We start from the raw sequence: 24,342 nt of genomic DNA on the forward strand, positions 1-24,342 counted from the left end.
AATGTAATACATCCCATTCATAATATATGGAACTTCACTTCTTGATACTTGTACTGCTCCATATGTCTCCTCCTTATAAAATTGGAGTGTGGAAGATGGTGCAGCTGCCTCATAAGGGAAAAACAAAAAGCCCGTTGTACCGTGCGAAACGCGTAACAGTTCTCTCTTGCTACTTTTTATGTGCCATTAAAACTTTTTTGTACTAAGAAGCAATCCATTCATTCATTTGTACACTCATCTGCTTGGCCTTTGGCATTATTGGCTATCAAGGTTTAAGTTCACCACTGCATGTTCATCTAAGATCTACCTGTGTTTAAGGCTATTGAACAGGCGCTTTAAGTGGTGTCTTTCTATTGGTTGGATTTTACAATACTATATACATCATTGACTACGTGGGAATCTGTTGCAACGGGTTTATTAAGCTGTCTACAAGCCAGGAAAAAGAGACTTTATGTGCTTTGTATTGCATATATATGCATGGTCATCAATCTGGTTAGCATCTCTGGGGTTCTGTTCTCCCATCCACTTTCATTGTCTCCTCTCTGTAACTTCTTCCTAACACCTCCTATTACTCCATATAAGAGGGGGTGGGAGAGAGAGGTGGGGGCATAATGGAGGGAGAGAGAGGTGGAGGTGGAAGGGAGAGAGGTGCGGTGTGTGAGGGAGAGAGAGGGGTAGAGGGAGGGATGGGTAGTGGTATGGGGAGTGATGGGGGATGTTTGAGAAGGGGAGGAAGATTGAGAGGGGAGTGAGAGGCGGGGAGAAATACATTGGGGAGAGGTAGGATGAGAGGGAGAATGAGAGAGTGGGGGGAGAGGGTGAGAGGGCGAGGAGTGGGGGAGAGGATGTCAGAGAGGGTGTGTAGGGGAGAGGATGACAGAGGCGGTGTGGGGGAGAGGATGAGGGGGTGTAGGGGAGTGGATGACGATGAGGGGATGGGTGGAGAGGACGGGTGGAGAGGATGAAGATGGTGGGGTTGTAGGGGGGAGGATGAGAGGGAGATGGTGTGAGTGGATGGATGGAGACGATGAGAGGGAAGAGGGAGAGGATGATTTATTAATATATTTGTATATATTTGGGAATTACTGCTACTTCAGGGCCCAGTTCCACAAAGCTCCATTAAGTCCGGGCGTATAATGTCATGTTATCAAAATCAGTAACGGACGTTATGTTCCCTGAGGTTCACAGGAATCCACAAAGCTAATTACATACAAAACAACAGCTGTTGATTATGTCATTAAAATAAGTTAATGGTATTCTTACAACTGGCCCATTAGGGCTGGGGTGCTCCGGCACAACCCACGGGCTGGTCACCATCCCTCGCAAGAGGGAAAACGACTTGACTTGAACTCCCTTGCAGGCCTTTGGGCCAGGAGGGAGGAAGAGATGGATGTCCTGAATCATAGAGGAAGGGGAAACGAACCGAGGACGTCGGGAGGACAGTCCAAGGGCATGCACCCTTGCCACTAAAGTGGCTTGGGTTAAGCGCAAGAGGGGAGTACCCCCCCCTCCATGTGTCAATGGGATCATTAAATCCCTGTGTTAACTATAATGGAGCTGTGTGGATATGCCTTCTAACAGAAAACGCCTCTTCTGCATGCCATTAGCACTAATGTCTGTTATACTAACCCAAGGACTCACAATGGCTGGAAACAGCACTTAACACTGCATTAGTGAGCTTTGAAGATACCTGTTAGCATTTAAAGAGGCGTTAAGACAATAATGGAGCTTTGTGGAACTAGGACTAAATGCTTCAAATTATATCTCTGCAAAATCTGATAGTAAGAAGAAGTTGGTTTCTTTCATATTTGCTTGAAGACATGTTTGAAAAGTGAAATTGGAGACGTGCGACATTTTTACAAACGTCTCCAATTGCGCAGTATTTGGCAAACGGTCTTCAATGAAGAAATGGCACCGTTTGCAAGGTCACATGACCAATGTGCAGGTTCCATGGCTCATTGGTATTTTTAAAGTAATTTCCCGGACAAATTCTGCAAAATGGCGAAACTTTGGCATTTCTGACAAATTGTAACCAAAAATGTGAAAATGTCCCAATTTTCACCCAATTCAAAACTAAAAAAAATGCAAAAAGTTTCCCAAACAAAAATTACCACAAAAAGTTTGGCAAATGATCTGATTCAAACATTTGAGGGAAATTTTTGCAAACTGAAATGAGTTGTAATATTTTAACCCTTTCAGGATTTCACTAACCAGTAATATATAAAGATGCAATGTAAAACCATTTAAAGCTGCAGTTCAGTCTTTTTTTTTAAATTTATTTTTTTACTTCAATAGTTTCATGTGGGCAATCTCTAATGACCTAAAGAAATGTATAGCTGCCGGTCAATTCATTCTCCATGTATTGATAGCGAAATTTGGTGACATAATTAGAGCTGGCATATGTTTTTCTTCTGCTTCTGTCTCTCAGTGGAAGCTCATGAATATTCATGAGCACTCCTGCACTGACATGTGCTAGAGGGAGGGCAGGGCTGACAAAGGGGTGTGCCAGGGCTTGTGACAGGACATGAAGGGGCAGTGCCTTAGCAAATGGTTGTTAAAATAGAATACAAGAAAATTGGTCTTTCAAAGTTGTTTTTTTAAAAACAGAAAATGCTAAAAGTATTTTTTCTTACTACAGAACTGATTTATTAAAAAAAAACACACATGCAGGATATTGACTGAACTGCAGCTTTAAACTATAGAAAAGTGCTAAAGGACCCTTACTCATCCAGTAATACAATCCCCATCCCTTCATTCCAAACTCTTTAAATTAAATTAAAAAAAGATCTAAGGCCTCGTTCAGGGTGCAGGCTTCGGAGGGAGGGTGTGCTGACGTGCGTGCGGTCGTGGGACACAATGTATTCAAATTGAATACTGGTTGTCAGGGTAGCAGCTGCCCTGTCTCCGAAGTACGGAGTTGACGCTGGCTACAGTTTCAATAAACAAAAAATTCGTTTTTTGAAGCTGCAGCAGCAGCGTCACTGGGACCTCGGCAGCCAATGAAATCATTCTTGAGAATGATTTCAAGACTGCAACTTGGATCCCTAACCTCAGGTCTGTAGCCCCGCCCCCTCCCCGCCTCCTCAACTCCTGAAAACGTCTGCTGGGAGGATGAACACACATCGCCCTCCCTCCCGAACGCCCGCCCTCCAACTCCTGCCTCTGGCACCCTGAACGAGGCCTAAGGCTAGGTCCCCAGTGCAGCCGGTGGCGCATGCGGCCGTGTGCGCGCCTCTCACCAGCCCCTTACCCGCTCCCTGGCTGTCCCCGGTCCCTTCTCGCTCCCAGGCTCACTGCGCACTGTGACGCGTCAGCCGGCAGGGTCTACAACCAGTTTGTGATCCCGAGCAGCGACGCGTCACTTGGTGTGGCAGGGAGCCAATCAGAGAGGCGGGGGGAGCTGGAACGAGGGGTGGGAGGAGAACTCTGCGGAGGTGTGTGTGTGCGTGGGTCCGGTGTCGTGGCCCCGCCCCCTCGTCATGGCCACGCCCACACAGCTCGTTTTGGCCACACACCCCCCGCGCCTCAGAACTCCGCCTGCAGACCGCGGTATAGCGCTCTGCACGTGCCACCAGGACACAAGGCGGGCGTGCAGATGCGTGCAGTGGGGCCTCAGCCTAAATGAATTGTTAGTGTCTCCTTCATTGAAAATATTTTTATTGGACTATGTATACGTTATGTACATAATCCCTGTGAATATTGGTCTATTACAATAGATTTTTTTGTATTAACATTCTTCTCACGGGATGCTGCCTACTGAAAGGTAAAATTCCACATAGGAACACACAATGCATGACAAGGAGCGGCTCAGTGAGTAAAGGCTCCGACTGGAAACAATGACACTGAGTTTGAAGCAGGGGAACCTGGTTTAATTCCTGGCGTTAGCTCCTTGTGACCTTGGGCAAGTCACTTTATCTCCCTGTGCCTCAGGCACCAAAAACAAAGATTGTAAGCTCCTCTGGGTAGGAACTGTGTGCAAAATGTGCTGTGTACAGCGCACTATACTGTAATTGTGAAGCGCTCTGAGAGCCATTGGGAGAGAAGTGCTATATGAAAAAAAAGTTATTATTATCTGTTGGAATTACAAGTGAAAGCACTCAGTCATCAAACATTCTCAACTGCAAGTGAGGGAAAAGTACAGTAATAGTACAGCAACAATGTGAGAAAAGTGAGAACAAAAAATAGGTAGCATGAGTTGTGCTGTATGTCAAAGTTACAGAGATCAGAGCCGAGTTACAAACGTGGAATAAAAAATAAGCATTTTAGTGTCACTTTAAATGCATCTGCTAGAATAGTGTAAAGTCAGGCAATTTGTACAAAAATATGTTTTACTGGTTACATGAGCTCCTTGCTGCTAGAGATGCCTCTCATGTATATATGTATTGTATGTCTTTATTTATATAGCACCATTAATGTACATAGCGCTTCACAGCAGTAATACACGTGACAATCATATAAATAATAAATATAAATAACACATAATGGGAAGAAGCGCTTCAGACATTCAAGTAACATTTAGGAAAAGGAGTCCCTGCTCCGAAGAGCTTACAATCTAATTGTGTATTGTACAGCAATGTGATGCTTGGCCCACGTGAAAGCAAAGTCTCATTGCTTATCCTGACAACAGAAGAAAAACAGGAAAATGCTCCTTTCTTGCCTAAATTAGGCTTACAAAAGCTTTCAGGAGTAGGTCCACACAAGTTCTTTCTTCGGGCATGTTAAGGCCTGTACCTTCTCTTGGAGGACATTGTATATCACAATTTCACATTCAATTACAGCCTTATATAATGTTTGGTCATTAATACTTCCCATTAGTTCTGTGCATTGGGGATGGGGGTGCCTTACATCCAGCATGAGATGGAGTCGTTGCATACTTTACCTCTGTATTTCTTACGTTTGGGCATCTTTGAGTAGGCAGGTATTATGGTTGGGTTTGGGCGTGGTTGATCTTTGAACTTCCCCTGATCTGATGAGAAGCCCGGAGGACTTGTTCCAGGTGCGGGTGCTTGTGCTTTCAAATTAAAGTAAACTGCAGCGGTTTAGACTTTCCATACCTGGAGGGTAGAGGCCCACATGTAGACAGAATCAGTTCCAAGGATGAGGTAAGATCTGAGTCAGAACATGTTTGTCTCACTGAAGGTGTCCTTCATACTTGGTAAAGTTTGTTCAGTATGACAGTATTAACCGGTCAGCACACAGAATTTGAAATCAATTGGAGTAAAATGTAAGTATGAAGTTTTAAGGACGTATCCCGTCTCTCTACCCTCAGAATTCTTTTGGAATGGAAGGGATTGTTGCTCTCTGAATAGGCCCTTCTTTACATAACAAAAAGGATTATGGTCTGTGACCCTGAGCTGATCCCACAGTGCCAGCTCATAGCAAAAGAACTCAAAGCATTAGCTAAACCAATAATAAAGTCCATCCTATATGGCCCCACACACTGCTTTCTTTGAAGCTTTGTTTAAATCGTAACATTTTGCAGAGCAAAGGGAAACGGGCAAATAGAAAAGGTCACACACAAGCACTATTTCATATGTGGAACACTTTACATAAAAGTTGTGCCTCAACTGAGATATGGAATATTAACAGGACCAGTTGCAGCCCTCATCATCATAGCTCTTAAATTATATACACCAGTGTTTTTCAACAGGGGTTCCAAGGAAGCCTTGGGTTCCCCGGGCATCACTAAAGGGTTCCCTGCAATTTTCAGGTCCTTTGAAAATTGTACCAAATTCAGAAGAATTGACAATGTATCTGATCTCATTATTACAGAGGGTTGGGGGTTCCTTACAATGCATCTGATCTCAGACGCGCTATTAGAGAGGGTTGGGGTTCCTTACAATGCATCTGATCTCAGATGCGCTATTAGAGAGGGTTGGGGTTCCTTACAATGCATCTGATCTCACACACGCAAAAAAAAGGTTAAAAAAAAACCCCCACTGATTTACACACTTGTACACACACAATATTTATTTTTATTTTCTTAATTATGTCCCCTAGTGAAACCTAATATAGTAACATAATTGGGGTTATTGGTGTGTTTCTCTGTTTTTATTTATATGAGCTTGAAACAAGTTACTGTAGCACAACAAGGCATTGCTATAGCTATGATTTCAATGTTAAGTGAAACTATTATCAGTGGAACCTCCCACTGGAGGATCTATGGAAAATGGATATTCTCCTAATTGTCTTTCCCTCGGTTTTCTCATCCCAATGGAGAAGAATCACATCATGGAAACAGCATTGAAGTGGTGTTTCACTCATCCATCAGCTGAAGGTCTATCAATATTTCCTTCAAAATAAACGCCCATCCCAGAGCTTTGACAGTCAGTGAAGAGGGAGAAGAGACGGCCCAAGCTATTGGTTGGGGCTTTTATGGTGACTATCGTTTCATGTGTTGTCTCTGACACTAGAATGTAAATAGTTGCTATGTTGGAACAGCAATTCTGGCTATTACACCATCTGTCTGATATTCGTATATAAATACAGATGTAGTCCGACTCATTGTCTCCAGAGCCGACGCTGAAAAAGCAAAGAGCCGCAGTGTCAGCCACGACATTGCCGCGGGGGTCCATGCTCTGGATCAGACCCCCCATACATCAAATCTCCTTCGGGCGCCGGAGCAGCAGCTGTGGCGGTCATGCAGCTTGCCCTGTCTGGCTACATCTGTAGGTATACACAAAGGAAAAGAACTCAGCTGGTAGCACTCTGTAACTCAAAATGAGTACATAGTGGTGCTTGGTAAATTGTAATAGTTAAAAATACTTTATTAATATATTTATTAAAATAAAAGGGTGTACATATAGGAGACTCAAGTGACTGTATAACCCAGTCAAAACCTTCTATCACCAGGGTATATAGTATGGTAGATGCTAGTGTTAGCATATGTCCAGACGTAGCACACAATCCTATATCACCCTATAATGATGTGTGTGTATATACACGATTGTGGTTAGTGGTTTCTGAACGCCACAAAGACTTATACCTGATCTGCTGTGAGGAGCTCGATGTAGCAGGACATTATACAGAGCTATATATATATATATATATATATATATATATATATATATATATATATATATATACATATATATATACTCTGTATAATGTCCATTATACAGAGCTATATATATATATATATATAGCTCTGTATAATGTCCTGCTACATCGAGCTCCTCACAGCAGATCGGGTATAAGTCTATGTGGCGTTCAGAAACCACTAACCACAATCGCAGCCATTTACTGATATAATTATATATAATTATATCAGTAAATGGCTGCGATTGTGGTGGCGATATAGTAATGCTCACTTATAGCTAAAGACAATAGCTCGTCACGTCGAGCTCGGAGCATTACCTCACGGTGACACCTTGCAGCCCCACCACTTAATAAATATGGGTCTTAATGAATATCATATGTAATACAGCGTGTGCCATCTGCTTGTCATATTTAGGTACTGCAGATACATTGGAATGTATATACTTGAAAGTAGCGATGGGCGAAGTTTCCGCCGGTACCTAAATTTGCCGCGGATTGGACGCTTCCTTTCAGCAGCGGAATTCCGTGAATCCGTCTCAAAAAGTCAGATTCGGGGTTTTTTTTTTCTATAACTGAAAATCGGTCCGACGGATTCAGAATCGGAATCGGCAAACTGATGTATTAAGGGGGAAGGAACATATAAATAGGGGACCGCCTCATGTAAGCCATTCTGTTGTAGGCTGGGTTTAGCTGTGGGTTGGTCAGGGCAGCTGCTGTAGCACTAGAGGTCACACATTTATACATTATTTACTTAATAAAACTAGTAGCTAAACTATTAACCCGTGACTGACTGGACTGACCCCTGTCTGTGTGTTCAGTCCACTCTCTAGGCCAGGGGTGGGGAACCTGTTTTCTGCCAAGGGCCATTTGGATATTTATAACATCATTCGCTGGCCATACAGACACAGACAGGCAGGCACACAGCAGGCATGTAGGCACACAGAATCCCGCCCCCTACCTCTGGTAGTTGCTGCTGCTGCTGCTGCTGGGGGGATCGTGTAGGGCGGATGCTGGGGGAACTTCTGGAGAAGCGCGGGGGAAGTGCGGGGGAAGTACGGTGGCTGCTGGGGATCGTGTAGGGCGGATGCTGGGGGAACTGCTGGAGAAGCATGGGGGAAGTGCGGGGGGAGTATGGTGCCTGCTGGGGGATCGCTGGGGCTAGTACGGTGGCTGCTGGGGATCGTGTAGGGATGCCGGCGCCTCACACCACCTCCTCCCGATCGGGCGCCCGGCGGCTATTTAAAAAAAAAATGAGCGCGACCCCGGTTATAGCAGTTGCCTTAGCAGGGCCAGACCAAATTATTTCGAGGGCCTTATACGTATAAGGCCCTCGGGCCTGACATTCCCCACCCCTGCTCTAGGCTATGGCCTTTTTGGCATCAGTGTCCTGGGCTGCTGTGCTGTTTCTATGTCTATTATTTCAATTATATACCAGTATATTCATATTTAATAATATTATTATATTAATAACAACGTGTCAATTAGTATCAAGGAAGCTTAAACTTACACATTTAGTTTCTCATAGGCCACTGAGGCCAGCAGCCACTGCCAGTTCCTTACTAGAGTTGCCACATTGGCGGCAGCAGCGGTGGTAATGGCGGAAGCGTTGCTGTTATAGCCATTAACAAGGTCAAACATTTCTGACATTTACTGAAAAAAAACTTGTATTTAACTGTGACTGACAGCACTGAGCCCTGTCTGTGTGTGTCCAGTGGCTGTGCCTCCTTGCCTGGCTTTGCCTATCTTATACTATATTTGTAAAAGCACTGTATGCCTGTCTGGATGTCCTGTGTCCCTAGGGGAAATCTCATTGGTCCCTTGGCCCGCCCGCCCCTGCACACCTCTCATTGGCCTGAAGCGGAGTGACGGGCCAAAGGAGAGACACATACACACACACACACACACACACACACACACACGCTCAACCCTAGAGACGCTCACCAGGACACCAAAAGTAAGTACAACACCCCCCCCCCCACTATCACCCCTCTGGCCCTCCTTAACGGCTAGCCGCCCTTGACCACCCACCCTCTGCCCTTCCCGGCACTGAACCACCCCCTATCACCACTACAGCCCCTTTGCTACACTCTTACCCCACGCGGCACTTTCAGCCGCGTGTCCTCGAAAACGAGCAAGATCTCCCCCCCCCAACAACACCCTCGATCAGCACACTTACCCTACACCGCCAACGCCGGACCTCAAACACGACGCTAACACCCCCCCCCCCCCTCGCCACTCCGCATGCCGCCGCGGGCAAGACCGAGCTGCCACTCACACCCCCAACTCCCTCTCGCCACTCCGCATGCCGCCGCGGGCCAGACCGAGCAACCGCTCACACCCCCAACCCCCTCTCGCCACTCCGCATGCCACCGCGGCCCATCACAAAAAGACCACTCCCCACTGTCAGCAATCATGCACACACGAAATCAGTTTACTGCACAAATCACAACATGCTCAACATGGAACAGCTTTCACCCCCACCCCTCTCTTTGCCCCCCCACCCTTTGCCCCCTCCCTGCCCTTTGCCCCCCCGCCCCTCCCTGCCCTTTGCCGCCCCCGCCCCTCCCTGCCCTTTGCCCCCCCCCCCGCCCCTCCCTGCCCTTTGCCCCCCCCACCCCATTGCCCCCCCCGCCCCTCCCTGCCCATTGCCCCCCCGCCCCTCCCTGCCCTTTGCAACCCTGCCCCTCCCTGCCCTTTGCCCCCCCACCCCTCCCTGCCCTTTGCCCCTCCCTGCCCTCTGCCCCTCCCTGCCCCCCACCTTTCCACACACCCCCCGCCGCTAGTATATATATATATATATATATATATATATATATATATACACTAGCTGATATACCCGGCGTTGCCCGTGATTTACCCCCCTTCACAGCTGGCTGGCCCCCATGTTACCAACTCCGTTCCCCTTCACAGCTCCGCCCCCCCTCTTCACAGCTCCGTCCCCCCCCTCCTTCACATCTGCGGTCTCCCCTCCCTGCACCCCACATCACTCTCCACCCCTCCTGGCCCCCACATCAGTGTCCCCCGCCTTGCACATCACATCACTCTCTGCCTCTTGCACCTCACATTACTGCCCCCCCCCCCTGCATCACCCCGGCCCCCACCACATCACCCCCCGGCCCCCACCACATCACCCCCCGGCCCCCACCACAGACTGTCTCACACACACACAGACAGGAGTAAGTGGCAGTGTAACACACATTGTAACACACACACACACACACACACCACACACACAGTGTAACACACACACACACACACAGTGTCACACACACACACACACACACACACACACACACACACACACACACACACACACACACACGTCACCTCTCCTTCCGTCCGCCGCCATCTTACTCCGCGAGGGAGGAAGGGGGTCCTTCCGGGCGCCGCCATCTTAGGCGCCGCGTGTCCACTGCCTGTCGGAACACCGGGGGGGAGGTGAGTGGAGCACCGGGGGGGAGGTGAGTGGAGCATCGGGTGGGAGGTGAGTGGAGAACCGGGGGGGAGGTGAGCGGAGCACCGGGGGGAAGCTGAGCGGAGCACCAGAGGGGAGAGCTGAGTGGAGCTCCGGGGTAGAGAGCTGAGCGGAGCACCGGGGGGGAGCGGACATGGGGAGAGGAGAGCGCAGGGGCGCGCGGCGCGTGCTTGAGAGCCGTGGGGGGTGTTCCGGGCGCTTGCTCCGCTCCCCCGCTGACTGTAGCGACGCCGAGGGGGGGGTGAAAGCGGGGGAAACAGGGAGACACGGGGAGAGGAGGTGCGCGCGGGTCACGATGACTTGGAGTGTGTGTGTGTGTGTGTGTGTGTGTGTGTGTATGTGTGTGTGTGAGTCGTCACTCCGCCTCAGGCCAATGAGAGGTGCGGGGGCGGGCAGCCCAAGGGACCAATGAGATTTCCCCTAGAGACACAGGAAGATGCAGACAGGCATACAGTGCTTTCACTAATATATAATAAGATATATATATATATTTTCTTCTTTTAAATGCAACTAGTTGTATAATTATAAAGTACATTTATTTGATACTGTACCAACTAGTGGAGTGCCTGGTGGTGGGTGGCCGGCTGGGGACTCAGAGTGGTGTGGGTGGGAATTTGAGAGGAGTGAATGGAGACTGGAGGAGAACTGTATGCTGCTGCCACTTGCCAGTGGCAGGCAGGTGGGCCGGCAGGGAGACAGGCACAGAGACAAGCAGACAGGCAGGCATGGATGCATGGAGGCAGGGAGGCCAGCAGGCAAGCAGGGAGGCCGGCATGGATGCATGGAGGCAGGGAGGCCAGCAGGCAAGCAGGGAGGCCGGCATGGATGCAAGCAGGGAGGCAAATAGGGCTAGTATATAGCAGCTGATCATCTGAGCCTGTCTGAACCTAGGCTAGCTAGCAGCAAACCTAGTATAGCATATATAACAAGTGAAGTTAACAAATACAGTAATAACAACATGCCTAATAGTAATACCAGTGTTAGTATTTTGAATAAAGACTTTGAAAGTAGACGCGGAGGCAGGGCAAGAAAAGGTGGATGTAGTTTTGGTGGTGGTGATTTGGGTAAAGTGAAATCAGTGAAAGGTGGGGCTGCTGGTGCACCTACTACTCACTTCAGGTAAAAGCAGGACGATGACTCCGTCACTGACTCCCAGTCTCACTGCTAAAGATTCACCTCTCCCCCTGCTTAGAAGCCCATAAACCTCCAGTTAAGAGATTTAAATGGGAAAGGAAAGTTCAAGTCAGCCTATGGCCCCATCTACTAGTACTTCGGGGACTAAAATTGCTAATGTGGGGAAATATAACATTGGTAATGTGCATGAAACCATAAATTCTAGGGAAATCCAGGTCCACTGCCACTAATACCAGCTGCTACTGTTATTACTGCTGTCAAGCTCATTATCAAGACATCTGAAAAAGTCACATCTTTCTTGTCACTTTCAAAAACATTCATGAATGCAGAACAAGCTCTGGCATTGACAGCACAAGACTCTGAAGAGCTATTAAAATAGTCAGATGACGAGGAGGGAGAGTCACAGGGACGGGAAGACCCTGAGAAGCAGGTGGGTGGATTTCATGCCAATTCATCCATTTAAATATCACTTATTATGAATGAGGATTCTGATGAGTATGCAGCTGATGTTGTAAAACACTGATTTAACTGGTGCTGGTGAATGCGATAATGTTTCAGATGCAAGTGATTATACTGTAATTACTGTTAAAGATTGTGAAAATACAGATTCAACCATAAGTAAAGCGAAAACTCCAAGCAGTAATGTCAACTCTGTATATTCATCATTTAATAAACGTAACTCATCATCATGTACATTGATGTTACTATCCTCCTTATCAGTACCCTCTTTTACACAGATGTCCTCATTGCTAGTACCCTTTACCAGTCGTGGACAATGACGACGACGACGACGACGACCACGACAACCATCATCAGAACCAAAACATTGGTGACCACAATTACATTCAAAACATCCGGAACCACAAATTACCTGTGTGGCGGTTTTTTCTTTCTTTCAATTTTCAAAGGATCAGACCACAGCTACACGTTGCTTAAGTCGAACAGTCAGGAGTAGACCAGGTACCCATCTTGGTACCTCTGCATTAAGAAGTCCCACGACTCGCCACCCCCATACAAAGTGGCAGGTATATGCAAAAACGTAATGTTTCAGGACAGACAAGTCCTTTCCTCAGACCAGGTGTATGGTCTAAGGAAAGGACATGTCTCCTGAAACGTCACGTTTTTGCATGTACCTGCTCTGATGCTTTAAATACAAAGTAAGTTAACTTACAGAAAGGCTCCTGTGTGCTTCTTCCATCATTCACATTTCTACATGTCCAATTGGATCCAGCTTTGACACGCCGGGATCAGCGGAGGGTGAGCACCAGGGAGGGACGTACTGTTATATATTTGTTCTATAACCACCGGTGTGCCACTACTCCAACCTCCTTTCAATACAAAGTGGCAGGCAACCTTACATAGGCAGGGTAAGAAAGAGGGGGAAAGACAACACAGTATCATGTCCCAGATGGAGATAATAGGTCACCGTCAGTAACACACACGCGCCTATGACACAGCTCTGGTGCTGAATGGCAATTTAGCTAGAATGCTTGCTATAGACATGTTGCCTTTCAAATTTGTTTTATCTAAGGGGTTCAGACAGCTTATGCAAAGTGCGGAGCCACGTTGGCACATCCCAAGCAGATCATATTTTTCTAACAAGGCGCTTCTCGGTCTGTTCAGCACAGTTGTTGCATCGGTGGTTAAGGCCCTTGCATAGATGTAGGGAGGTAGGGTACACCTCACTGCCAACATGTGGAGTAGTGGTCATGGAGGCATTAATACCCATTGTGTGTGTTTTAGTATTGTTAAACAACAAAAGGCAGGGGAAAAAAGACAGCCAGCATCTGCAGCAGCAAGAGGTTCCGCAGACATGTTACTTTAAGCCTGTACAGTTTGGAAGAAAAGGCACACATAGCTTCTGATGTCTTAGCAAAATTACAGAGTGAGATAGAGCGGTGGCAAATTCGCAGGGCATTTGATGTTGGGTTTGTGGCGGGACATAACGGTCCTAACTTGGTTGCAGCACTGAAACAAGGCAACATATGACACGCATTCCTTGTTTTGCACACGTACTCAATTTAATAGGCACACGCTTCCTAGCTCAGTGTCGGAATGAGCAGAGGCATTTTCCAGAAAAATACGGGCTCACTGTAGCCGGTCGTACACAGCCCGCAATGCCCTGTCTAGGCTGCAGGAGCCAAACAGCCTGCCTCGCCAGCTAAAAGCGGAGGTGCCTACACTCTGGAATTCCACATTATATATGCTCAAGCGTTTCCATGAGCAGCAGAAGGCGGTCAACAATTATGTCATGGAGCAGGCCAGGCAGCTGGGTCCAACCTTTCTGTAGCCCAGGCTGTGGTATCTGATGGGAGAGCTGTGTTGGCTGCTGTGGTCCTTTGAGGAAACCACCACTCTTGCGAGCAGTGATGAAGCTGTCATACGCCAGATCATCCCGCTATTTATCCTCCTTGAAAAAACATTCATTGGTATGCAGAATAATGAGGGTGATGAAATGGTGGATAAAGTACTTCAGACATAAAAGTGACATTAGGAAAAGAAGTCCCTGCCCCGAAGAGTTTACAATCTAAGTGTCTGATAAATGACCCCTGTGTTGGCAATATCAAACGGAGAGCTGACAACCTACAGGCTATACTAACAGACACACAGTGACCAACACACACACTGACACACACAGTTACACACACATGCACACTTAAAGACACACAGACACTGACAGACACACTTACCTACTGACGCGCAGAGACATACAGTGACACACACACGGTGACACGTTGCAGCAGGTTCCTGCAGTTCTTGCAGCATCACAGAGGTGTGTGTGACCATCTTATTACAATTGTAAATCCCTGATTGGTTACATACTGATCTCTCACCAATAAATGACAACGTGTGATTGGCTTGGCTGTGCTCTTATAGAATTTAAACCATACATTCTAAATGGTTCAGATAATTCTATTAATTTAATACTAATTTGTTTCTTTGTTTCTATAGAATGCCAATCTATAGTAGAATATGAGCATCTGTGTGATCTGCAACATCCCATTTATATTTATATGGGATGGGCAAAACTGGGTGGGGGAAATCAGAACCTACTAGAACCTGATGTTCCAAAACCCAACTAAATCAAAACATTATTTATTTTGGCGGGGAGATGTATTCAATATTACATTCCCCGGGCGAAGCCGGGCACAAAAGCTAGTCCACTATATATGTATTGGGGCCACTGGTGACCTGATAAGATATATGTGCCCATCAGTTAAAAATCTGCCAGCCATCCAGGCATTAAAAGGATATCGTCTCAGCTTTAGTGCATTATTCCTCCAAGTAGAAGTTCAGCAAGTCTTTATTAGGGGTAGTGATTATGAATAAGAATCACTTATACTGGGGAACAGCCTGTGGACAATGCCCCCATGGAGGGGTAAACATGTTGTAGCACTCCAAAAGAGGACGTTATTAATATGGTGTTGTCAATTACCACTCAGTAACAGATGCACTTTCTTTCTGATAAAAAAATTACTTATTTCACCATATAACACATTTGAACACAAAACATACTCATCTTTGCCTCATGGCACTTAACCAACATTAAACTCAAGGCAATAACTTCACCCTTAGAACCCAACCCTTCACACAATCACCAAAGGATAATCCACCATATGGGAGGTTAGGATCAACAGGAAGTCCCAACATTCCCGCAAGATTCTTAAGGACTGTACCGCTGGTTAGCCAGACCGTTGACGGACATAAGGTGACATTGAATTGTTTGCTGTTGTTGATTAGAGGATTATCTCTTTTATGAAAACTCCTGGCTCTGCTCCTTCTCACCGCTCCTCCCCGAACTGTCAGTTGGTATGTGACTGCATACCAGCGCTCTTGTTGGATTACCACCAGTAATCATAGTTGGTGTTGTCGGCACTCCTATCCACAGGTGGAATGTACACCAGCGATCCTGCCCCACTACAATACCATTAATTACTGCCCCTGGTCCTATGAGTTTAGCAGTGACCATACCCTAATGCTCCTGCAGATCTGCGTCACACCTCTCACCAATAATCTACTTATGTATGTGCATACCGGAGTCAGTTAGCTCTGTCCATTAGCGTATCTGTGTGTATGTGCATCAGGCTGCCCAGTGTATATCTGTCAGTCTGCTATGTATGCATCAGTGTAAGCACAATATGTGTGCAGGGTCACTGACATGGGAGAGGGGGGAGAGAGGGGGAAAAAGAGCTGGGACAAGTGTCTTGGACTGGGCGGTCCGGCCGATGAAGATAGATTGGACGCCTGGAAGTCAGGCCCAACTTACGCGTTTGGCAGTCACGGCTCCCCTCCACTGCGTGTTCCTTCCGAACTATTGCCTCCTCCCATTAGGTCCAAAGTTTTGGCCTGCCCTCCGTAAGCACTAGTGATGTACCGAGTACCCAGAAATTACCCGGTACCCAGTTTACCCGACACTTTTTCAGCTACCCGGAACTTACCCGGACCTGGCAGCAGGGGCTGGGACCGGCACCGTGTCGGAACCAGCGCTGAGTAATTTCAGAGCAGCTGAAAAAGACTTCAACACTTACCTGCAGCCGGCGACGGAGGGTGAGGACCGCGACGACATCGTTGGAGTAGCAGTAGATGTCCTGGTGGCGGTGACAGCAGAAGTCCTTGTTCAGCCGGCGGGAGCAGTGGAACACACCACACAGCTGATGCTGGTGGGAGCCGGAGAACCATGTGACCGGAGCAGGAACATTGCTAATGAAGAGCCAGCTCCGCCAGGGAGGGTGGCACCTTTGCAAAATGTGTTCTGCCCTGGTGCCCAGCTCACCTCTTCTTATAGTCTCCTATGCTGAGCGGCTCCTCCTCTATTCACACCTAGCCACGTGCAGGCAAGCCATACAGCCCGACTGCACGTACCCAGGCCTGTGCACCAGAAGGACGGTCTAGGATATTTGCTCGCAGCCATTTTGCCATACCAAAATTTCTTCCGGTGCTTAGCCTCCACTCACCTCATCGCCATGACATTTTTCTGCCAACCGCTTCGCCGCCAAGATAAGTCCCTAACCATGTCTCATTCCCTAAAACTAACGCTACCCCCTCCCCTAAAGCCCCTTCATTTAACTTACCTTGGCAAAACAGCCGGACAGTGTCCAGCGGTGGATTGGCTGTGCGGACGGTCCCTCTTCGGCCAAACGTCGGCGGTGACTTGATTGCGGCACGATAGCCATGACCAAATGTCCGATTCGGCCAGATTCCCCGGGGTGCCAAAGTCTTTTATCCCAGGAGATCCGCCTGAATCCCCTAATTCAGCCCTTCTTTTACTGCAGTAGAATTAGTGATAAAACAATAGATTGTGTGTGTGTGTGTGTGTGTATTTTATTCTAAGGCTGGGGCCATAGAGGGGGTAGCAGGGCTGAGGCGCGCTGACGCTGAGGCTCGCCTGCTGAAATCTGCGCAATTTCATGCCCATGCAGGCGAGCCAGCGGGCGCGATCGGAGGCGGGGGGAGACTGAGGGAGGCGGGGCAGTGACGTCGCTGGGCCAATCTCCCGTGACGCACCGACGTCAACGTCACGGCGCCGTGACGTTGACACTGCTCCGCGCTGATTGGATGTTTTCAGCCGACAGCGCTCTGAAAAACAGCTTGGCTGTCGACTGAAAAATCCAGCACATCAGCACGCCTGCGGACGCTCGCGTGAGCCCCCTCTCAAGCCATCCTCATTGAGGATGCAGGGGCTCAGCGCGGCCTGTCCTTCTATGGACTCGGCCTAATGGTAAATCTCAGACAGCTCATATATGTCCACCAATAGATGGCGCTGTGTGCCAGCATGCTGTAAATCCACAGGCTGCTCACAAACTGACCTTCAACCAATAGATGGCGCTGTGTGATCAGGTTAGCTCTGCAGTTTTGCAATGTATACATTTTAAATGCTTCAAATCATTCTATAACTTTAATACAATTAATACTGAATTGTGTCTTTTCCAAAATACAATGCCAATCTAGAATAGGAAAAAATACATATACAGGCAGCTCTGATGTGATGACGTCTGTCTCATAGGCCAAATTAAGGATCATTAGGGGGACCAAAACGCATCCAGACGCGTTTCGCAATATACTTTCATCAGTGGATGTCAGTACGGTGCGGAGGTGCCAGTATTTACAGCGGCAGCTTCCACAGTCTCTACTTTTTTCATAATTAGTGCCCATTTTTTAAAAATTCCCGCAAACTGCATTGTACCATCCTTAGTTTATAAAATAAACCTTACAATATTGGTATACATATCCAGATGTTGCTGAAACAAAAAAATGCAACAAATAAAATATAGGTAAACAATAATAAAAACCGCTAATGAATGGATAGAACCTATTAATAAAACCCCAATAATAAAACATAAAAATTGAGACAATATAGATTAACACCAACATGAAATATATAAAGGGGAAAAAAACAAAGATGGACACCTCCATATTATAGAGATGAATAATAAAACAAATTACACCTATACACATCAAAATGACAGAACAAGTGCAATCTATAAAAGAATGGCTTATAAAAGTGAGAAGAGAGAGATCATTTATAATGTTAATCAAAAAGATTCCTCTGTTGGTCATACAACAAAAAACAGCATTACAAAAATAAGTTTCAATATTTTAAAAGAATTCCTTAAAAAAGTTATTTTAAAATACTATGTTCAGAGATGTAGCGAAAATGATAAATACAATATGAGGTTATAATTAGGGCTGTTCTATAGTGCGCGCGGCAGTTATAGTTGGCTGTGGTTTGTCAGGCTTCGTATAATAGGACCGCGCGCACACGGCAGTGAGCGTGGAGCCGGCCGACAGGGGGGAAGATGGGGTAAATAAAGATTTTGCGCCGCTACTGCCGCTGAAATGTATGTATATGCGTGTGTGTATGTATGTACAATGTTAATAAATAATTTATTCTTACCAACGTATTTATTTATTATAAACGTATTTATAAGACACACCACACACCACACACCACACACCACTGTGTCGCTCGCAGCATACACACAGAAAGTGTGCGGCACGTTCGCACAGGCACACGCACGCGCACACTATATTACAGGCCTTATTGAGGTAAAACAGCTGGAGCCGAAATCCCTCAGTTCTGCATCCATGACCCGGCTGGCAGACAGTCCCGCATTGCTGTTGCTGACACACAGTCCGCATTGCTGTTGCTGACACACTGTCCCGCGTTGCTGTTGCTGACACACAGTCCCGCATTGCTGTTGCTGGCAGACAGTCCCGCATTGCTGTTGCTGTTGCTGACACACAGTCCCGCATTGCTGTTGCTGTTGCTGACACACAGTCCCGCATTGCTGTTGCTGGCAGACAGTCCCGCATTGGTGTTGCTGTTGCTGGCAGACAGTCCCGCATTGCTGTTGCTGGCACACAGTCCCGCATTGCTGTTGCTGTTGCTGGCAGACAGTCCCGCATTGCTGTTGCTGGCACACAGTCCCGCATTGCTGTTGCTGTTACACAGTCCCGTATTGCTGTTGCTGGCACACAGTCCCGCATTGCTGTTGCTGACACACAGTCCCGCATTGCTGTTGCTGACACACAGTCCCGTATTGCTGTTGCTGTTACACAGTCCCGCATTGCTGTTGCTGACACACAGTCCCGCATTGCTGTTGCTGACACACAGTCCCGTATTGCTGTTGCTGACACACAGTCCCGTATTGCTGTTGCTGTTACACAGTCCCGCATTGCTGTTGCTGACACACAGTCCCGTATTGCTGTTGCTGACACACAGTCCCGCATTGCTGTTGCTGACACACAGTCCCGTATTGCTGTTGCTGACACACAGTCCCGCATTGCTGTTGCTGACACACAGTCCCGCATTGCTGTTGCTGGCACAGTCCCGCATTGCTGTTGCTGACACACAGTCCCGCATTGCTGTTGCTGACACACAGTCCCGTATTGCTGTTGCTGACACACAGTCCCGTATTGCTGTTGCTGACACACAGTCCCGTATTGCTGTTGCTGACACAGTCCCGCATTGCTGTTGCTGTTACACAGTCCCGCATTGCTGTTGCTGACACACAGTCCCGTATTGCTGTTGCTGACACACAGTCCCGCATTGCTGTTGCTGACACACAGTCCCGCATTGCTGTTGCTGACACACAGTCCCGTATTGCTGTTGCTGACACACAGTCCCGCATTGCTGTTGCTGACACACAGTCCCGCATTGCTGTTGCTGGCACAGTCCCGCATTGCTGTTGCTGACACACAGTCCCGCATTGCTGTTGCTGGCACACAGTCCCGCATTGCTGTTGCTGGCACACAGTCCCGCATTGCTGTTGCTGGCACACAGTCCCGCATTGCTGTTGCTGACACACAGTCCCGCATTGCTGTTGCTGGCACACAGTCCCGCATTGCTGTTGCTGACACACAGTCCCGTATTGCTGTTGCTGACACACAGTCCTGTATTGCTGCTGCTGTTACACAGTCCCGCATTGCTGTTGCTGACACACAGTCCCGTATTGCTGTTGCTGACACACAGTCCCGCATTGCTGTTGCTGACACACAGTCCCGTATTGCTGTTGCTGACACACAGTCCCGCATTGCTGTTGCTGACACACAGTCCCGTATTGCTGTTGCTGGCACACAGTCCCGTATTGCTGTTGCTGACACACAGTCCCGTATTGCTGTTGCTGTTACACAGTCCCGCATTGCTGTTGCTGACACACAGTCCCGTATTGCTGTTGCTGACACACAGTCCCGCATTGCTGTTGCTGACACACAGTCCCGCATTGCTGTTGCTGGCACACAGTCCCGCATTGCTGTTGCTGGCACACAGTCCCGCATTGCTGTTGCTGACACACAGTCCCGCATTGCTGTTGCTGGCACACAGTCCCGCATTGCTGTTGCTGGCACACAGTCCCGCATTGCTGTTGCTGACACACAGTCCCGCGTTGCTGTTGCTGGCATACTGTCCCGCGTTGCTGTTGCTGGCACACAGTCCCGTATTGCTGTTGCTGACACACAGTCCCGTATTGCTGTTGCTGTTACACAGTCCCGCATTGCTGTTGCTGACACACAGTCCCGTATTGCTGTTGCTGACACACAGTCCCGCATTGCTGTTGCTGACACACAGTCCCGCATTGCTGTTGCTGGCACACAGTCCCGCATTGCTGTTGCTGGCACACAGTCCCGCATTGCTGTTGCTGACACACAGTCCCGCATTGCTGTTGCTGACACACAGTCCCGCATTGCTGTTGCTGGCACACAGTCCCGCATTGCTGTTGCTGGCACACAGTCCCGCATTGCTGTTGCTGACACACAGTCCCGCGTTGCTGTTGCTGGCACACTGTCCCGCGTTGCTGTTGCTGGCACACAGTCCCGCATTGCTGTTGCTGTTACACAGTCCCGCATTGCTGTTGCTGTTACACAGTCCCGCATTTCTGTTGCTGACACACAGTCCCGCATTGCTGTTGCTGACACACAGTCCCGCGTTGCTGCTGCTGGCACACTGTCCCGCATTGCTGTTGCTGGCAGGCAGTCCCGCATTGCTGTTGCTGGCACAGTCCCGCATTGCTGTTGCTGACACACAGTCCCGCATTGCTGTTGCTGACACACAGTCCCGCATTGCTGTTGCTGACACACAGTCCCGCATTGCTGTTGCTGACACACAGTCCCGCATTGCTGTTGCTGACACACAGTCCCGCATTGCTGTTGCTGACACACAGTCCCGCATTGCTGTTGCTGACACACAGTCCCGCATTGCTGTTGCTGACACACAGTCCCGCATTGCTGTTGCTGACACACAGTCCCGCATTGCTGTTGCTGGCACACAGTCCCGCATTGCTGTTGCTGGCACACAGTCCCGCATTGCTGTTGCTGACACACAGTCCCGCATTGCTGTTGCTGGCACACAGTCCCGCATTGCTGTTGCTGGCACACAGTCCCGCATTGCTGTTGCTGACACACAGTCCCGCGTTGCTGTTGCTGGCATACTGTCCCGCGTTGCTGTTGCTGGCACACAGTCCCGTATTGCTGTTGCTGACACACAGTCCCGTATTGCTGTTGCTGTTACACAGTCCCGCATTGCTGTTGCTGACACACAGTCCCGTATTGCTGTTGCTGACACACAGTCCCGCATTGCTGTTGCTGACACACAGTCCCGCATTGCTGTTGCTGGCACACAGTCCCGCATTGCTGTTGCTGGCACACAGTCCCGCATTGCTGTTGCTGACACACAGTCCCGCATTGCTGTTGCTGACACACAGTCCCGCATTGCTGTTGCTGGCACACAGTCCCGCATTGCTGTTGCTGGCACACAGTCCCGCATTGCTGTTGCTGACACACAGTCCCGCGTTGCTGTTGCTGGCACACTGTCCCGCGTTGCTGTTGCTGGCACACAGTCCCGCATTGCTGTTGCTGTTACACAGTCCCGCATTGCTGTTGCTGTTACACAGTCCCGCATTTCTGTTGCTGACACACAGTCCCGCATTGCTGTTGCTGACACACAGTCCCGCGTTGCTGCTGCTGGCACACTGTCCCGCATTGCTGTTGCTGGCAGGCAGTCCCGCATTGCTGTTGCTGGCACAGTCCCGCATTGCTGTTGCTGACACACAGTCCCGCATTGCTGTTGCTGACACACAGTCCCGCATTGCTGTTGCTGACACACAGTCCCGCATTGCTGTTGCTGACACACAGTCCCGCATTGCTGTTGCTGACACACAGTCCCGCATTGCTGTTGCTGACACACAGTCCCGCATTGCTGTTGCTGACACACAGTCCCGCATTGCTGTTGCTGACACACAGTCCCGCATTGCTGTTGCTGCAGTGACATTTATCCTGTAACAAGAACAGATCATGTGCATGTTAATAAAACAAAACTTTTTTTTCCCCCCCAAAACATAATTTGTATTTTCAATTCAAACATTACATGTTATTTCAAGACATTGGCAAACACAAAACTAGTCAATTACAAGTTAAATCACAACATTAACAAAATACACACCTTTATTTTCTTTCCTAAAACATTTAACCTATTTTTTTAATACTGTCATACTCTATGTAACTACAAACAGACCTACCTATTTTCCATTACTAACCTGTTAACACTTTCCTTTTACGTACGTATATTACAGTATCTACACTTATCCTAATGTAACTCACATTACACACTATACATAAAACATATTGTTGTTTTCTTAAACTTGTCTAACTAACAATCCTCAATTAATTACCTATAATCATATTCTCAATACTCTTCTTTATATTACTCATTGAGTTGCCAAAACAAAATCCTATCAATTAAAGGGAGGGTGGCCCCAAATGTGTTCTGCCCTTGTGCCCAGCTCACCTCTTCTTATAGTCTCCCACCCTGACCGGCTCCTCCTCTATTCTCACGTGCAGGCGAGCCATACAGCCCGCCTGCATGTACAGAGACCTGTGCGCCAGACGGATTCCACGGGGTGCGCTAAACTTTTATTTATCCCAGGGGGGACCGCCTGCCCTGGTGCCAGCCTGGAGTAGCCACTTCAGCCCCCTTTTTTTTTTTTTTTACTGCAGAAGAATAAGTGATAAACCAATAGATGGCGCTGTGTGTGAGCATCTTATTCTAATGGAAAATCCCAGACAGCTCCCACACTGATTGTCCACCAATAGATGGCGCTGTGCGTGGGATTTGCCATTAGAATAAGACGCTCAGACTCCGCACACACCGATTGTCCACCAATAGATGGCGCTGTGTGTGAGCGTCTTATTCTAATGGAAAATCCCAGACAGATCCCACACTGATTGTCCACCAATAGATGGCGCTGTGCGTGGGATTTGCCATTAGAATAAGACGCTCAGACTCCGCACACACCGATGGTCCACCAATAGATGGCGCTGTGCGTGGGATTTGCCATTAGAATAAGACGCTCAGACTCCGCACACACCGATTGTCCACCAATAGATGGCGCTGTGTGATAATGTTAGCTCTGCAGTTGTACAATGTAGTGGATAAATTCCAAGTGCTTCAGATAATTCTATTAATTGTAATAAAATTAGTATGTATGTGTCTGTTCCAAAATACAATACCAATCTAAAAGCGGAGCATCTGTTTGATATGCAATATCCCTTTTATGGTTACTAGAGCCTACTAGAGCCTACTAGAATCTTATATTCCAAAACCATATACGAACCCCAAAATTATTTAGAACCAGAACACCAGACCGAGTGCCCATCTCCAGGTGTTTTTCACTGTACTTTTTACAGTTGTTTGACGTTGTTATGTTATTTTAGTTTCCTAAATGTTTTCATGCATTATTGGTCAATTTTACAATTTTCCTGCTTATTTTGGAGTTAAAAAAAACTAAAAAAATAGTAAAAATTCAAAACCCAAATAAATCCAGGTTTGGCAGCACCAGAACTGAAACCCATTTTTTCTTTTTAGAACCAAAATCCAAACCAAATAATTATCCCATTTATGTTTTATGAAGTCTTTAAATATTTTTGGCTGTATTCATGATCCAGGCAAAAAAAAAAAAAAAATTATATTGCGGGGAGAGAGAGAGAGAGAGAGAGAGAGAGAGAGAGAGAGAGAGAGAGAGAGAGAGAGAGAGAGAGAGAGAGAGAGAGAGGGAGAGGGAGAGGGAGAGGGAGAGAGATATATATATATATATAATATTATATTTATTGCCCGGGGACCCGCACATGCCTTGCTATGCCACTGTGTATTGTATGTATTTGTTACTGACTGCAAGAAAGTATCTAAACCTGTTGTACCTCCT

The 24,342-nt window shown here is 47.7% G+C and overlaps 2 long non-coding RNA genes across 5 annotated transcripts in view; one reads left to right on the forward strand and one right to left on the reverse strand.

Moving 5' to 3' along the window:
• Window positions 1-3,247: 3,247 nt before the first annotated feature.
• The window catches only part of LOC142498843 (uncharacterized), a 40,726-nt gene continuing 19,631 nt past the window's right edge, over window positions 3,248-24,342 (reverse strand). The window contains exons 3-4 of one of the 4 annotated variants that reach the window (XR_012802562.1): window positions 12,819-13,000; window positions 3,248-6,666 (exon numbers count right to left, since the gene is read on the reverse strand). This is a non-coding gene — a long non-coding RNA (uncharacterized LOC142498843). The other 3 variants (XR_012802563.1, XR_012802564.1, XR_012802561.1) reach the window with 3 other exon arrangements.
• LOC142498845 (uncharacterized) lies at window positions 6,012-12,793 on the forward strand. The gene is made up of 3 exons (XR_012802565.1): window positions 6,012-6,668; window positions 11,977-12,077; window positions 12,385-12,793. It is a non-coding gene; the product is annotated as an uncharacterized LOC142498845 (long non-coding RNA).

Source organism: Ascaphus truei, chromosome 7 (assembly GCF_040206685.1).
Source record: "Ascaphus truei isolate aAscTru1 chromosome 7, aAscTru1.hap1, whole genome shotgun sequence".
In the NCBI taxonomy this organism is placed as follows: domain Eukaryota; kingdom Metazoa; phylum Chordata; class Amphibia; order Anura; family Ascaphidae; genus Ascaphus; species Ascaphus truei.